Here is a 15,517-nt window from a genome sequence, read left to right on the forward strand (position 1 = left end):
GGTTTTACATACCAAATTACCCCCCCCCCAACATAACCTGAATTTTAATTTCACCCAAGGAAGCCAAAGTAACAGTCGCACATCTGACACCTGCCAATTAAAGCTCTACAAAACACTGGCCAGCTACTTAAAAATGGTTCATGGGAAAGTTAAAGAAAACAAAAAAAGCCACAAGTGAAAGCATTTGTTTCATGTTTTCCTATACGTTTGACTCAGAAGTGAAGAATGCGTTTTCCTTTCAGCTCCCTATTGAAGCAGATGAGCAATGCTGACCTGCACTTTTGTAACTGTTTATCACATCAGAAGCAACTGTCCTCTTCTCTTCCCAGTTCTGACAGCAGCTTAGCTGACACAGCTGAATAAATCAATTAAGAGGTAAACTGAACTATAAGTGGAGGAAAAAAGCTTAGGAGCCCCCCAAATAATTAAAGTTTGGACAACACAACAAACCTGCATAATACTTCCTACTAATTACTACCGGAAAATAGAGGGCTGTTTGTTGTAAACAGCAGTGGCGCTTGTACAAACATTGGCAGTCCACAACAGAGCCAAAAACTCTTGTTCGCACTGAGCATGGTCTGATGAAAGCAGTCCTTCCAAAGAGTTTTATTGATACAGCTGCTGAGCATGCATTTTATCACACATGCTAATAATCGCAGTTATGGTGCTCACATTTTAATTATTTGTTCTGTAGGCCTGGTTCTCAAACAATTAGCACTAATGAATGGCCAAAATAGCTGGGATCATATATATCTAATTACAGTCAAGAATAGTTCTCGCCTGCATGTGCATTCCAATTTACCTCAGAGGGATAATATTTGTTGATTGTGTTCCTTTATGCTGCGAGAAGGGAAAGAAAGGGGGAGAAACACTGCACTAAAAGAGGGCAAAGTATTCTCTTTTCTGTCTTTGTTCTTGAAAGAAGCTAAAGTCACATCAATAGGCACTTAATCCTGTCATCCACGCTTACAATTGCCTTGCAGTATCAATCAAGCAGAATTTGAACCAAGATGATGCAGCTATATTGTGCAATTAAAAGCAATTCAGGTAGTTATTGCTTAGGGCACTTTGCAGGTCCAAGTACATAAAGTGGCTCTGTGGGGATTCTTAGCGCTGTAGTGTTTAAATTTGGTCAGTAACAATATCTCACAAGGGGAAGAGGGAGGAATATGCAAAAAAACCCTCTTGGTGTGGATTGTGAAACAGAGAAAAGGGGAGGAACTGGCCAGCACTTGAGGGACAAAAACCTACAGCACCCACATTGATAGGGAAACAAAAAAAGCAAACAGCAAAATTAGAAAGAAAAATAGAGGGTAGGGGAGGGAGAAGGGGGGAAGGACCAAATTAAGTCTTCCACATTCAAAGCACACTGCTGCGGGGGGAATGTTAAAAAGCCATTTTAAGTGCCCACTTGAAAGGCAAATAAATTATAATGTAAGAGGGAGGCTTACAAGAAGCCGGTAATTAAAGAATAGATATTACCATATTTAACAAAAAAGCAGAGAAAAAAAGGGGTCTTTAGTATACTGTCATCAGAGGCAGCACAGGACTCAGCAGATTCAGCACTGATTGAAATGAGGAGTCTAATAAAGCCATTATAGTCTGCATTCCTTAAAAAGCTTTTTTATTCACTTTTTCTCTTTTTTTTTGACACAGTTGGGGGTTTGTTTCCAGCAACCTTGTAGTTACTGGCGCGTGAGAGGATAGTTTTTCTTCCCCAGTTGTATATTCTGACAGAAAGGAGATTCTGTACCATAAAGGAAAGTGTTCGCAGTCCTTAAATGTGCGTGACACATATTCATTACAAGCTTTCCAAGATTTAACAGCCTAAAGAGCCTGATTCAGGTTTCTGATTGATTTTACTTACCGTGTACCTGTGCGGCCCATGGGGAGATAAAACGAGTTTTCAGGCCCACACATTATAATGTGGTGTAAATATTATTCTTTCACTACACTGGCTGTCTGGAAACTGTGACGAAAAAAGGGAAAAGAATCCTAAATGCAAACAAGTGTGAGGTAAACAACACATTTGATTTTCAGAGTCAGCTTTACATAAAAGCTACTTTTTTTAGATATTTACAAGCATTCCTATTTTACTGTCAAAGCAGAAACCACTCCAAGGGAGTTCCAGTCAGATGATAAGAGTACATGTCATGTACTCCTAAACTCTGGAATCAACACAAAGGGTGCTTTGCCAAATGTAAATACGTTGCTTTAGCCTCATGATCAAGATGAATGGAAGACATGGGGCTGAAGAAGCAACATAAATGCAAATAAGGCATTTTCCAGGACCAGTAACCAAATATGTTGTCACACACTTTAAGAGATCAAAGCCAGAGTCATTTTCCTTGTGCTTGTGGAAGCCATGTTACAAAACTTCACTTTCTACCACAGCAAATTCCAAGAATGTTTTACCATCAACAGCCAAATACAAGTAATTAATTAAAACAAAAGAACTTGGCCTACCAGCATTTTATGTGTAATAATGTAATATGTTATGTAATGCTGTATCACATTTGTGGTTTCAAAATAAAAGACTTGTACAGTACAGCTTCTTTGAAGAGAAAGTGTTTCAGCGCCTTTCTTTTTAAATGTTAATTCAAGGATTTGGGACCAGAGTTTCTATTTAATTGGGGGTATATGGGACCGAGTGTTTGAATTAGTTTATGAAATCTGGTTTAACAAAAAACGCAGTGTGCAGGACCAAAAGGGGCCCTCTCTATCTTTAATCCTAATTTATAAAATCTGCAGCAATCAGATTTCCAGTCTTCTGTCTGGCTATCTGCCTGAAGCTTAAAGCAACTTTATTTACAGTAGATAAGAAACTAAACTACGTTGCCATATTAAAGCAAGAAGCCTTGACATCTTGCTACACAGACAATGGGAAACATCACAAAGAAAAGAAGTAAGCAGGCACAGCACTATCTACCTGTAGTAGTTTGTTCTTGTCAATCATGCAGGGCCTGATGCAGATGCTCAAGCTAAAGGCTGATACTCTACAGGTCAGGGATGGGAATTAGAAAAAAATAACAATTTCAGTGTCCGAGTGTGCGTACCCCTGCACCTGCTTTAGACTCATCGGTTTCACCATCACTAGCAGCATCTCTCAGCTCTCCGATATCAGTCTTACACTGCGTTGCACTAATGCTGATACTCAGGATGGCAATACGATTTGTGTTATTGCATCACGCCTTCTTCATTACTGACTGGCAGACAAACTGTGCACTGTTTTAATTCTTACTATTTCTTTATTCCTAGTGCAGCATGCATTGCTCAGTACTAATTTTATTGCAACATTATTAAGTTATCTTCTTGTACAAAGTACAAGAACAAAAAGAACAGAAATGAAAAGAGGTCAGCCAGTCCATTTGGCTCTTTTGGTAGTTAGTTTGGTAGCCAGTTGATCCAAGGATCTCATTCTGTTTTGTTTTTCTTGGTTTATTTATATTAATTGGCTTGTTCTGGATAAATTGATAAGAAGTTAAATTTGAATTTGAGTACAGGATCGGTGGCACTGTAGCTAAAGATCTGCGCCTGTGGCTGGAAGGTTGCCGGTTCAAATCCCGCGGCCGGCAGAGGAATCCTACTCTGTTGGGCCCCTGAGCAAGGCCCTTACCCCCAACTGCTCCAGGGGCGCTGTACAATGGCTGACCCTGCGCTCTGACCCCAAGCTTCTCTCCTTGTCTGTGTGTCTGTGTCTCATGGGGAGAAAGCGAAAAATACGAATTCCTAATGCAAGAAATTGTATATGGTAAATAATAAACTGATCTTAACTTTCAAAAATGTGGCTGGGTAGCTTGTTCCATATTCCCACAACCCTTTAAGTAAAGTCTAGGTTTCAAATGCACTTCCGTGTGATTGCTCTTTGTACATTCCTAACATCAACGTAATTTATGTATTTTTTGGTGACTTGGGTGAGGGCATTTGCTAAGCAAATTAACTATTAATAACAACAATAATATATCCCCTTGTGTAGATGCTTGCATGCTTCAAACCCTTCCTCAAAGGTTTAGTGCCATGCAATTACATCAAACTGCAAACAAGGATTTCTGTCACCCCAGCTTTATCCTTCGCATCCTGAAAGACTTTTCTCTAAAGCGGTGATACAAGGTAGGTTTCTCAGGACATAATTATAAACAATATATAACATCCAATATATATAAATTAAAAAAAAAACATAAAAACGAATTGATTTTCTAACCTTAATTCACCACAGAGTCTTGAAATCCGATTATTGAAAACATGGTCTTATATCACAAAAACCCACAGATATACCCACAGATATTCAAAGAACAAAACTGAGCTTTGAGAAGATCTCATTATAGTATTGTCTACATGCTACCAAGGAGAATAGTATGTTTCAAATCATTCCTATGGTTTCAAAGGTACATCACCTTCTACACAGTAAGAAATTTTACAAATGTGATTATGTTTTCAGGAACCTACTGTATATGACTTAGTGTGACAATTACATTTTTAATAAAACCCCTCAAAAGAAGGGTGAGATGAAGTGCGATTATGCACTAATCTGGAATTTTGAACATTTTAATGTAATATTTTCCAAACCACATGGGGTGTCTTATTAAGTGGAGGTTTGTGCGGCCTGCTTTCACACCAACAAGAGAAAGACTGAAGGGAGTTGTACTCTCTAGTTTCAGTAAAGGACAGATAAATGGAGTCTTGAATGATGTCTTTCAAAATTCGGAAGGCAATTATTTAAGGTGACTACAGCTGTTATTTAAAAAAAGCAAGTGTAAATTTAACAATCCCAGAAAACCCTTTTAAAGAAGAGAATTATTGATGCACATTGCAAATCACTAAGCCGGGTTAACACAACGGGATCTTTCCAAATTCAACACCATCGAATGTGTAAGAAAATGGACTGTTGCATGGTAGCCTGATTTCATCATAACATTTTCTTTCTCAATGAAAAAAATCTTTTCAAAATCATTTTTTCACAAAATGAAAACACAAAAATCAACAGTTCTGTGAAGGACCAACAGTGGCAATTAAGATGTCACTATGATTTTACATAAGCTGCATGCTAACTAATTGCAGACAAAAAAAATTTTTTTATTAACAAATATCTTTATTAGGCCAAATTTAATCAACACGTCTCTTTAATACCACAATTAAACATCCATTAAACAGCTCTGTATGATTGAGTAGGGGTGAACTAAACAAGCAAAGATTTATTTGCAAGATAGCTTTTAAAGGCACTATACGGTATAAATTAAAGATTTTATTCTGATTATAAGATTAGAAAGGAAAAGTTTGTGATAATTTAGTGCCTCAGCTGCCAACAACAAGGAGAATCCAATACAGCAAGTAGTAATTATTAGGAGGATACGTTTGGTATTGGTAATGAGGACAATGAGGTTTTATATTGGAAAGAAAATGTAAAAACAAGGAGCTACAATGAATAAATACAATGGTATTGATATACTTTCAGATTTGAATTGGAAATCTGGTCAAATTAAACATATTTCAGGAATGTGTTTTTTCCTGATAATTCAACATCTGCTCAAACATTTCTTACTATGGAAAAATGTTTTTACAGCTTAACAATAAATCTTCTTCACACCTGAAGAAGGCTCCATGGCCGAAACGTTGTGTTGTCTTTCTTCTTTTTTTCAGCATGGAATAAACCTATTACTTGTTCCTTAGCAATAAATAATACTTAAGAGAGACTGAGCCTTGAGAAGATCTCATTATAGTTGTCATTATATTGTCTTATAGTATTGTATCATAGTAAATTAGAGTATAATAAATTAAGCAGTATTTTGACTTCAACATTTATCACAATAAATGGCAAAACACTCATACATTGCCAGACATAAATTAATTGCAGAAAGGCATGCGGTTATCAGATTTTAGATCTGACTTTAGAACCTGAAGAGGTTGTCCGAAATTTCTATACTTTTCTTGTTTCAGTACAGTTTAATACAACTGTTCCTGATTATGAAAACACATAAAAGGTCCTTATATTACCTGTCCCTGTCCTGGGACTTATTTCTGCCAATTTCTCTCCTTAAGACAATATGTCTGTGATGAGTCGGTGCACGTGGCTCTGTGTATTACAGTGTTAAAAATGAACGAAGGTTTATCTTTACTGCTGACCACTGCGAACTCTTTTTAATGAAGGACAAAAATAATGGCTGCAAGTTACACTTCTGTGACGAAACTATTAAGGCCAACATATGCATTACTTGAACAAACCCCTATATTTCTAAACTCTAGCTCTGGCTCTCTTTGTCGACAGAGCTTGTAAAAGAAAAGATGCAAATAAATAATAAGTAAAGAACATAAGAATGTTTGCGAAGGAGGCAATTTCATACATCTAGCACATTTAGTTCTTAAAAACTAACTGATCTGGGGATTTCACCTAAGTGAAGAAATTACAATATTGGCTTCGACAACATCCCATAGAACATAGTAGTTTTTCTAGACTCCCACGGACCATAGTGTTAAGAGGCTCTCAGTTTTAAAAGCACTACCCTTTAGATTCTACTTGTGTCCTCCAGTTCATGTTTCACTGCTGATCCCAGAATTCCTGAGTCAGGTCCACTTGAATTCTTCTCTGTTCAAGACTAAAAAAAATCTGTTCTTCTTGCTTCTTCTAGCTTCGAGCTGTTCTTCTAGAAAAGCTGGATGTTCCTTTGAATGAGATTATATATGGTTGCTCTTTTTCAGACTGATTTCAGGGCAGCAAAATATTTTCTACTTTGTCTTACTAGTTCACTAGGTCTAAGTCTTACTAGTTCATTGTATCTATCATCTGCTGGTATAGTTCATTAAGTTATCTGTATATCCTAACATTTTATAATGCTTCTCTAGGTCAGACTAAACACATACTTCTGTATCATAGGGAGATTCATTAAGCTATTTTAAAAGTAATTAATATTTTCTTATCTACATTTAAAGCTTTGCACTTTGCTACAAACCACCTGCAAGATGATTGTCCAATCTTGAATTCTAAATGTTTTTCAATGTATTGACAGCTTCTACCGTGTTTGTTAATTCACTTATTTTGGTTTCACTGATAAACATCTCTAGTTTACTACCTACAGTATACCAGAATCTAGATCACTGATATACATTAGGAAGACAGTAGTCATAATACAGATCCCTTTGCTACTTCTTTATACAATCCCACTTACAATTTAGCATACACCTCTTATCTGTACTCTTTGATTTCAATCTATTAACAGTTCCTAAATCCTGCAAATTTGAAAAATAATCTTGTCTTATAAAAATCTAAATATGCCAAATCATGTGCTCTGTTAATATACATTACTGTTGTTGCTTGTTCAAACAACTAACTTTAAAGTCAGTTAAGCAAGACCTACCTTTCCCAAGGCCATAGGCCAGCTATCCCATAGAAACCTGTTTTTACACATATGATCCAGTAGTTTAATTCTATTTATTGTTCCATAACCTCATATGTAATAAAAACAAGACACAATGATTTCATATTGCTTATATCACATCTGCAGTGACTGCTGGAAGTGTTTTGCTAACAGTTTATGAACAACATCTCTCGTTTCTTTAAGTACAATTGGAAGTCCCACTGACAAGGGGTACATTAAGGGTTAAAGTCAGGCCAGTGTGAGTCAGGGACATGTAATACAGTAAAACCTTTCATAATCCATATGTACATTGTATACTGTTTTTGAAAAAAGACATTTAAAAATAGAAGTAATACTTTACAATTATAAAATAATCTGCCATTTTTTAGAAAATAATTTTAAATGGGAGTTTATTAAATACATCATTTGTATTAATTGAGTTAGCATCACTGGGGTCGTAGGCTATCTGTGTGGTCTGTGTATGTTCTCTCCATGTCCAAAGACATACTGGTGGGTTAACTAGCTTCTGGGAAAACTGGTCCTGGTATGTGTGTGTTGTTGTGTCTGTGTGTCTTCCCAGTTATGGACTGGTGTCCCATCCAGGGTGAATCCTGCCATACGCTCACTGCTCACTGGGATAGGCACTGGTTCCCCCGAGACATCAGAAAATGGAGGAATGGATTCCATGACACTATCCTAATCTCTACATCCTTCCATTCTCCACCTCTTATGTGTACAGAGGAATGGGGTAGGCCAAAGCCTAACCCGACAGACATAGGGAAGAACCTCACCCTCCCAGTCCATTGCAGGACGAGAACAAACTCCGCCACACAGGGACAGACACAAAGTAACTTTTTGGATGGAACGAAATCAGCTAACCTGTAGAAAACCACACACTGTTGGGCATCAATGCTAAATGTCTTGTCAACTTTCCTTCCTGCTTCTCTATAGAACAGGCTTACATTCTAGTTACAACAGGTATAGGTTCAAGTGTTTCTGATTTCAGAATAATTCTGTTTCAAGGCACTTTTTTCATGTGGCAGTGTAGAATGCCATGACTTTTAAGAATCCTGAAAAAATGACAATTTTAAGATTAGTTACTGCGTGTGGAAGTTAATATAACTCTAGGGAGACAGCAGGCCATAGCACCACTATCGTTACGAAACAAGGTGCCTTTTAAAATCTCCAAACTCCACATCTGTCTTGTATAACGCTGAAGACTTGTGTCTTATTTTCACAACACTATGGCAGCAGACAGCAAAAGCATACTTTAATCAAATAAATCAGGTGAGATGCAAACCAATGAAAAGTCATCAATATTTATCTTTTTATAGTGATTTATATTTATCTTTCACTACGACATCTGCAAAAAGCAAGAGATACGATACACATGAAAGCTAATTCTTAGAATGATGTCCAAGTTCTTCTTAGGACACAAGACAGAAGGTACAATCATGAAACAAAACAATTACTGAAATTATCCACAGCACAAAAGGTCTGAGGCACTAATCAGAGTGCTTGTACTCAACACAAGGACTGACTAAATGATCCAATCCCTTCAAAATAGGATAAACTAGAGGCAAGTGACCCCACCAACACATTTCAAGAGCAACACAAGCACCACTTGCTCTCTCTCCACTCCTCTCCCTCATTAGAGGGGATTTTACAGCTTAATCTGAAGAACTACAATGAAGTAAGGCGAGTTATCTTCAGTTCCCTATGAATCTACCTGTAATCCTCCTCAAATGCGTGTCTTTTTATTTCAATGCAATAATAAAAGCACAATCTGAAAGTAAAACCTGTGCATTTATTACCACAATTCTCGTTTCTATAGACAGTATCACCTCAACCCTTAGAGGAAATTGCTTTTCAAAATCTAAATCAAAGTTGTTTTTTACAGAATGCTAGATAGATAAACTGGGAATTAATAGAAATTAGACTGCACCATTTCACAACTATAAGAAACAAAACAAAATTCCACTTTTGTGTATAATAAAGTCAGCAGCCACAGACAGCTGTTTCTCCTTATTAGGGCTCATCAGCAGGGAATAGCTAAGTTTGACCAGTGTAACGGGCTTATATATGTGTTTTACAAGGAACAGGTTTCAGGGTTACAGTGTGTTTTAAGAGCAAGCACTCGCTGAGAATTATGGGAATGATTATTAATTACCTCTCACTGTTTCAGAATTCTGGTGGCATAACCAAAAGAGAGATGAAAGTATTTACACCAAAGGTGCTAGAAAATTAACCCTGATGGGTTTCCTAACCAGACCATTCTGCTAGGTAGATTCTATTAGACTGCATTCATATTTTAAACACACAACGCAGAACTGATATGCTGCTTCTGCTTGTAATGTCTCGGATTAATTTCAATGTAGATAAATCCTTGATCTTACTTTTTGTTTTACTTCAGTCAACAACAATAAAAAAAATATCTTCAAAAAAGGTGAAACAAGTGTTGGGTGTGGGGAGGGCACAGGGTTAGCTTTTTAACTTAGCATTTTTATTGACTTCCAAGAAAACAAAATAACTGGGCACATTAAGAAGTGCATTCTGCAATAGACATTCAGTCCTTCCGAAGGCCATTGTGCCACTTTGAAGAGAATAAAAAGAAACCCCACTGTTTGAAATCCAGTGGAACATCCCCACAACAGAGCACAACTGTTCCCTTATGCATGAATGGGATGGAGACAAAAGGAAAGATGGACTTCTGAGCTACAGCAAAAAACAAAGGCAACAAAAGTGCTGATCATGAGGGAATGACACAACTCGATGCGGCAGAAAGGCAAAGAGAAAAGGGCCTCAGACAATAGCACACACAGCTAAGTGACACGTAGAAGAATTGAAAAATCTACAGGAGAAGTGTCTCTTCTTCTCCGGGCCCAACAAGAAACAACTACTTGTCAGCTCTACTGCTGTAAACAGATAAACTAAAGCTGGTCAAATCGCCTCAGCCAGAGGCTACCCTCAGATCTGTGACATGGATGGAGAGGACAGGAGAACTCTACTCCCTGGGCTTTTTTTGTGAGATTTTTCCTTCTGATTTTTGACAAATGATTTAAACGTGAGGCGTCCGAATTGTACAGCATTTTCCTAGCCTGGCATCGACCATTTTGTAATTAATATTAATTTTTGTCAGCTAGAAGTTCATTTTTTTCAACTTATTCTCCCCACCCCCTCCTAAATAAAAATCCACTTAAGCCGCAGTTTTTTACATTAGTATTCTGGAAGCTTCGACGATTTGTAAAATATTCTCCCCCTCATTTCCTGTACTTTGTTTCTACTGAAAACATCTCTCATGGTGTACAGGAAGCAGTGTGTGCTCCTAATTTTAATCGCTTGTAATGCTTCATTTACAGTAATATCATGCCACCTAGAAAGAAAAATGAATTTTAATGCAGTTAGAGCAGAGACCCACAGGGAACTGAGAGACTTACAATGCCTGACGTGTGCATTTAGCAGAAACTGTCCATTAAAAAAGCAACATACAATGTACAAATATATTTGTCCTCCCATGAAGATCTTTATACTTGCCAGCATTTAGGAAGCCTCAGTACCAACACTTTCAGAAAGTCTATTGGCAGTTATTTCTAAGAGTTACAGACGATGAACACACACTGAAAGTTTTGTGTTCCCTTTTCTCTCCAGGCGCAAGATGACAGTGAAGGATACAGTAATGCCATAATCTGAATGTTCAACACTTGTCTCTAGCCTTTACCAGAAGCACATATTAAACGAAAGGGCTATTATTAAGCCTGCCAGTATGCTTGATTAATGGATAAACGCTGTAATTGATTAGCAGAGAAGTGGGAATTAAAACAGAGTTCAGCATCAATAATGACTCCCTGACAAAGGTAACTGACATAAAATGTAAAATGATAGCCTGGAGCTAAAACGTCATCAAAGACAAGCAATTCAGCCCAGTCTCCTGTCCTCTGCATTTCTTTGGTCCTTTTCTTTTGGTAACGCTGTCCGTTAAACTGACAGGAACCATTATAGGAGCTTCTTGTCAATGCACCTTCATAAAACAAGTTGTAAAACAGCAAATAAGAACCCTAAATGGCTTCATTATCTTTGGCACTCTAAATTGATGCAGAGGTGTTTCGGGCCTGCCATTTTTGTCCGAGAACTTCTCTGTATGGCCCTGCTCCACAGGCTCAACTTCAGCCTGGCTTCCTTTCCATAAAGCCCTTCCGGCTGTCTGTGTAGAGGTTACTGCATTTTAAGACTAGATTAACCAACTAAAAACAAATACTGGCTGAGCGCTAATGAGGCACTTTCACAGAGTGCAAGGCTGTGCCCAGCTTTCACCACAGATAATGCCTTCCATTTCATCATGCTCACAATACGGAGTCAAGTGCTTAACGATATTCAGCATTAATTATTTATAAAAATCTTAATTAAACCATATTTGCTCGCCCATAGCAAGAAAATAATGCGACAAGGGGCTAAAATGTTAAGAAAATGTTCTCTCTGTGGGTAGCAGTGGAGGAAAAACATGAAAAAAAATTATGTCATTAACAAAAGTACTTTTACAATACAATTATTTCACAGTTAACACTACGAACCAAGGGAAAAATGCAATGGTAGTAAGACAGATGGCTACTGCATCTGGAACATTATTCCTTTTACAGTACAAAAGCTTGGTACTATCTGATTTTTATTTATTTCATGCTAATATATTTAGATATTTCACTGCATGACAGCAGGACTGCAGTATGGCCAGAATCTTTGGGTACATGTACCTAACCTTTTAGCTATTTCGAGATACCATGGGTGCTTGGCATTACACAGACATATGCGCTGGAGGAATAATTAGGTTATAACTTTGCTGGAGTAAAGTAAGGACTTACTGAGGTACACTAAACCTTTTGTAACTCCTTCTCCAATTCCGCTTTCAAAACGATTAAAACACTCAATCTTTTAAAATATTCTAGGTTACATAGAAAACGTTTAAAAACAATATGTTCGATAAAGCATATAAAATATAAGGTATGTTGGCATACAGCAGAGTAATCCCTTTTTATTCCTAACTTAACCTGCCTTTCCATCTATTTTCAGAGTAACCCATCCTTTATAAACACTCAGTGCTTGGAAGAAGACTTAAGTCAATTTCTAATACCTAACCCTCTGTTCAAGGGCTTTGTGCCAGTTCAGGTTTTTTTAACATATATGTTCTCTTTCCATCTACACGCTTGCCTGTCTAAGTACCTAGCTGTAACTTTTAAATGTCACTTTAGTTTGTGTGCCTATTTTTTTCCCGACCTCCAGCACGCCTTAAAAAAGTATCCGATCATTCTGTGACTGTAATGATTTACCCACCTACTAGGTACTAATGTTCACATTCAACAATTGCTGCTCAAGGGACATATAAAGGTCACTCACTGTTGACCCTTTCCAGGAGATTCTGACATAGATATTTAATTAAGTTAAGCAATGAGAGTCTCCACAGGCAAAGGGACAGCTTCAAACCAAGTGAATGTCAGGAAATTCCTTATAGCTTTTAAAGCATGCATTAGATATGGTACAGACACAAGCTGGAAGACAAAAGTGACACATTTTATCACCAAGTCATGCTCAGAAGACAACCGTGATAGCTTAAAATGTTTTATATGTGTATACTTCATATAAATACAGAGAAAAAAGCAGGCATAGAGCACAACCATTTTTCAGGAATCTATGGTAGTCCACTGACCAATTTGACAATATAAATTCTTAACGTTTTTTGTCACTGGCTAGCAGCTGTCTGAATACATGTAAAGCACTGAAGAGGCTCTGATCTTAATGAGGACCACTAACAAGAAAAAAATAAGTTTATACTGTAAATTCCCTGATCTTCCCATATTAATGGGAATCATTGGATGAAAAACTGCATCTTTTTCTGGTACTAAGTCATCAATTAAAGCCAAAATACATTTAAAATATAAGATGACATTTTATAGAATTATGAAATCCACACATCCTTTGAAAGCATTAATATGCACAGGATACTATCTTGAGGCTTTTGAAGAACTCTCAAACGGAATTCAAATTCATGCTAGTGGAATACTAATCAAAATCGAATATAGTAGCAACCATATTATTATTCACTGAAAGGTATGCTGAAAAAATAATAAACGACATCTCCCAAAAAAGGAAGACTCCATGCAATGGAAAAAATGGTTCTTCTTGATTTGATGAAGGTTCCTTTCAGGAATACAGCTTCGGTTTAACGTTCTCCTGATCATGAGGCCATAATAGAGCTCTGTCATATTAAAATAAGCAGGACATGACTGGAACAAAATACACCTGTGACAGAATCACTGGGCACAAAATGGAGTACGGCAGATCCCAACATATGCGTCTCTGGTATATTAGATTGGCCTTGTACATCACACCAAGTTGGATGCAGATGGTGATGCAGACGGTTGATATTTATACCATAATTGCACAAGAACTGTGGGAATGCTGGATACTAGCGTTATATTTTAGGTTTTCTTAGTTTAATATTGTAGGCGTCTCTGTATGAACAAAAATGCAGAATGGAGAAGGAGTATTTTAGTCTCTACGGCTACATAACAAATACGAATTGTGCACCAGAGACATCTTAAGAATTATAATGATATCTAAGGGAAAAAAAATTGGTCCACTCAGTGGGTATCTGGGACTGATTAAGATGTGTTTTCAGTCAGCTTTATGTCCCACTTCTGCAGTAAAGTTAAGCCTTACATTTGAATAGGTTCACTGCTCCCTACATACAGAGCCTTTTCTCACTGCTCCTTCAAACTGCTCGGAAGCTCAACTGAAAAGGTCTTAACTCCCCTCCGTCCCAGATCTTCTGTGGACAGATTTCTGCTTTATATTTTATGGTAAACTACAGTGAACAAAATATAAAAAGGAAGAATCTTTTATTTTTCCCCTTAATTATTTATAGTTAGGTAGACCATGTTTGTTGGTTTCCTCCCTACTACTTTTGAAAAATGTTTTATAATATACATTTAAAAACACTGTGCAATTAAATAATTTCCTCTTAAAATAGCGGACTCCATCAATAGATTTCACTGATCTGTCTCATGTTATCTTAAAGCTCATGATTATATCAATGACCTTTGATTGTCAATTTAAAAAAATATATAACAACATTAGAAAGTTACAAACAAGATGAGGTCATTGAACACATCTCTTTCCATTGGTTAATAATATTTCAATAATCTGAGTCTTATCCGGCTATGTCTATAAGTTTCTCAAGGAATTAGCTTCAACAACATGTCTTGGAAACCTGTACCATACACCCAACACCATTTATATAAAGAACTTCTTTCTATTCTCAATCCCAATTACACTTTCTCATGTATGTTACAGAAGGAACTCCTAAATATTTAAAGTAACAAATACTAAAGATTTAGGTCAGGGATTTCACATATTTACTTAGGCTTATAAATACAATGTATGAAGGCAAAGTACATAAAATAATTACACTGAAGAACAGTTTGGGATAGGTTTAGTAGATTTGGGAGATTCACACAAAATCTGAATATGGCATTTGCTCACATTTATTGGCTCCAATACAATGAAGAAGTGAGCACCAAACTGATTATCTGCAAAAACTGCACAGTGTACATTTGTGTTACCCACTATTGTTTATCAAACCGACTTTATTGTGAATGTAGTTCCTTTCCAGGTAAGTTTACTGTGCCCTCTAGTGACGACATGAAATTACTGCAGTTGATTCTGAACAATCAAAACCAGTAAAAACAAATCAAATAACACAAACCAATCAATAACTTGTTGTATTCATTGACAACAATATTGGCATGAACTTCATCAACAGCAATTATTTATAACAAATTATATAACTTCTAAAAAATTTTAAACTGGAAACTTTATCACCCCACATGTCAGACTAACAGGAGGATCTAGTTAAAGAAAAGTAAGTTTTATATTGTACATCTAGTTTAAATAATTAAAATAAATAATTTCAGGATGTTTCTAATGCATCTGAAGTTTTGAAAACCATTATAACATTTCTGTTTTTGGCCTATTTTTATATCTATAAATCTTGAGTCAAACAAAGAAATGTACTTTTCAATTATATATTTGTATACTGCAGTCACACTGTTATAAAAAAAAAACCTTCAGGAGTTCCTAGACACTTTTTGATACTTTCTTGATTTTAATAACAATTAAAA

General features: G+C 36.6%; 1 protein-coding gene across 3 annotated transcripts in view; it reads right to left on the reverse strand.

Annotated features, from left to right (window-relative positions):
• Nucleotides 1–15,517, reverse strand: part of clybl (citrate lyase beta like) — a 73,021-nt gene that overhangs the window by 35,589 nt on the left and 21,915 nt on the right. The gene's annotated exons all lie outside the window — the stretch shown is intronic.

This window comes from Lepisosteus oculatus, chromosome 15 (genome assembly GCF_040954835.1).
Source record: "Lepisosteus oculatus isolate fLepOcu1 chromosome 15, fLepOcu1.hap2, whole genome shotgun sequence".
NCBI classification, from domain to species: domain Eukaryota; kingdom Metazoa; phylum Chordata; class Actinopteri; order Semionotiformes; family Lepisosteidae; genus Lepisosteus; species Lepisosteus oculatus.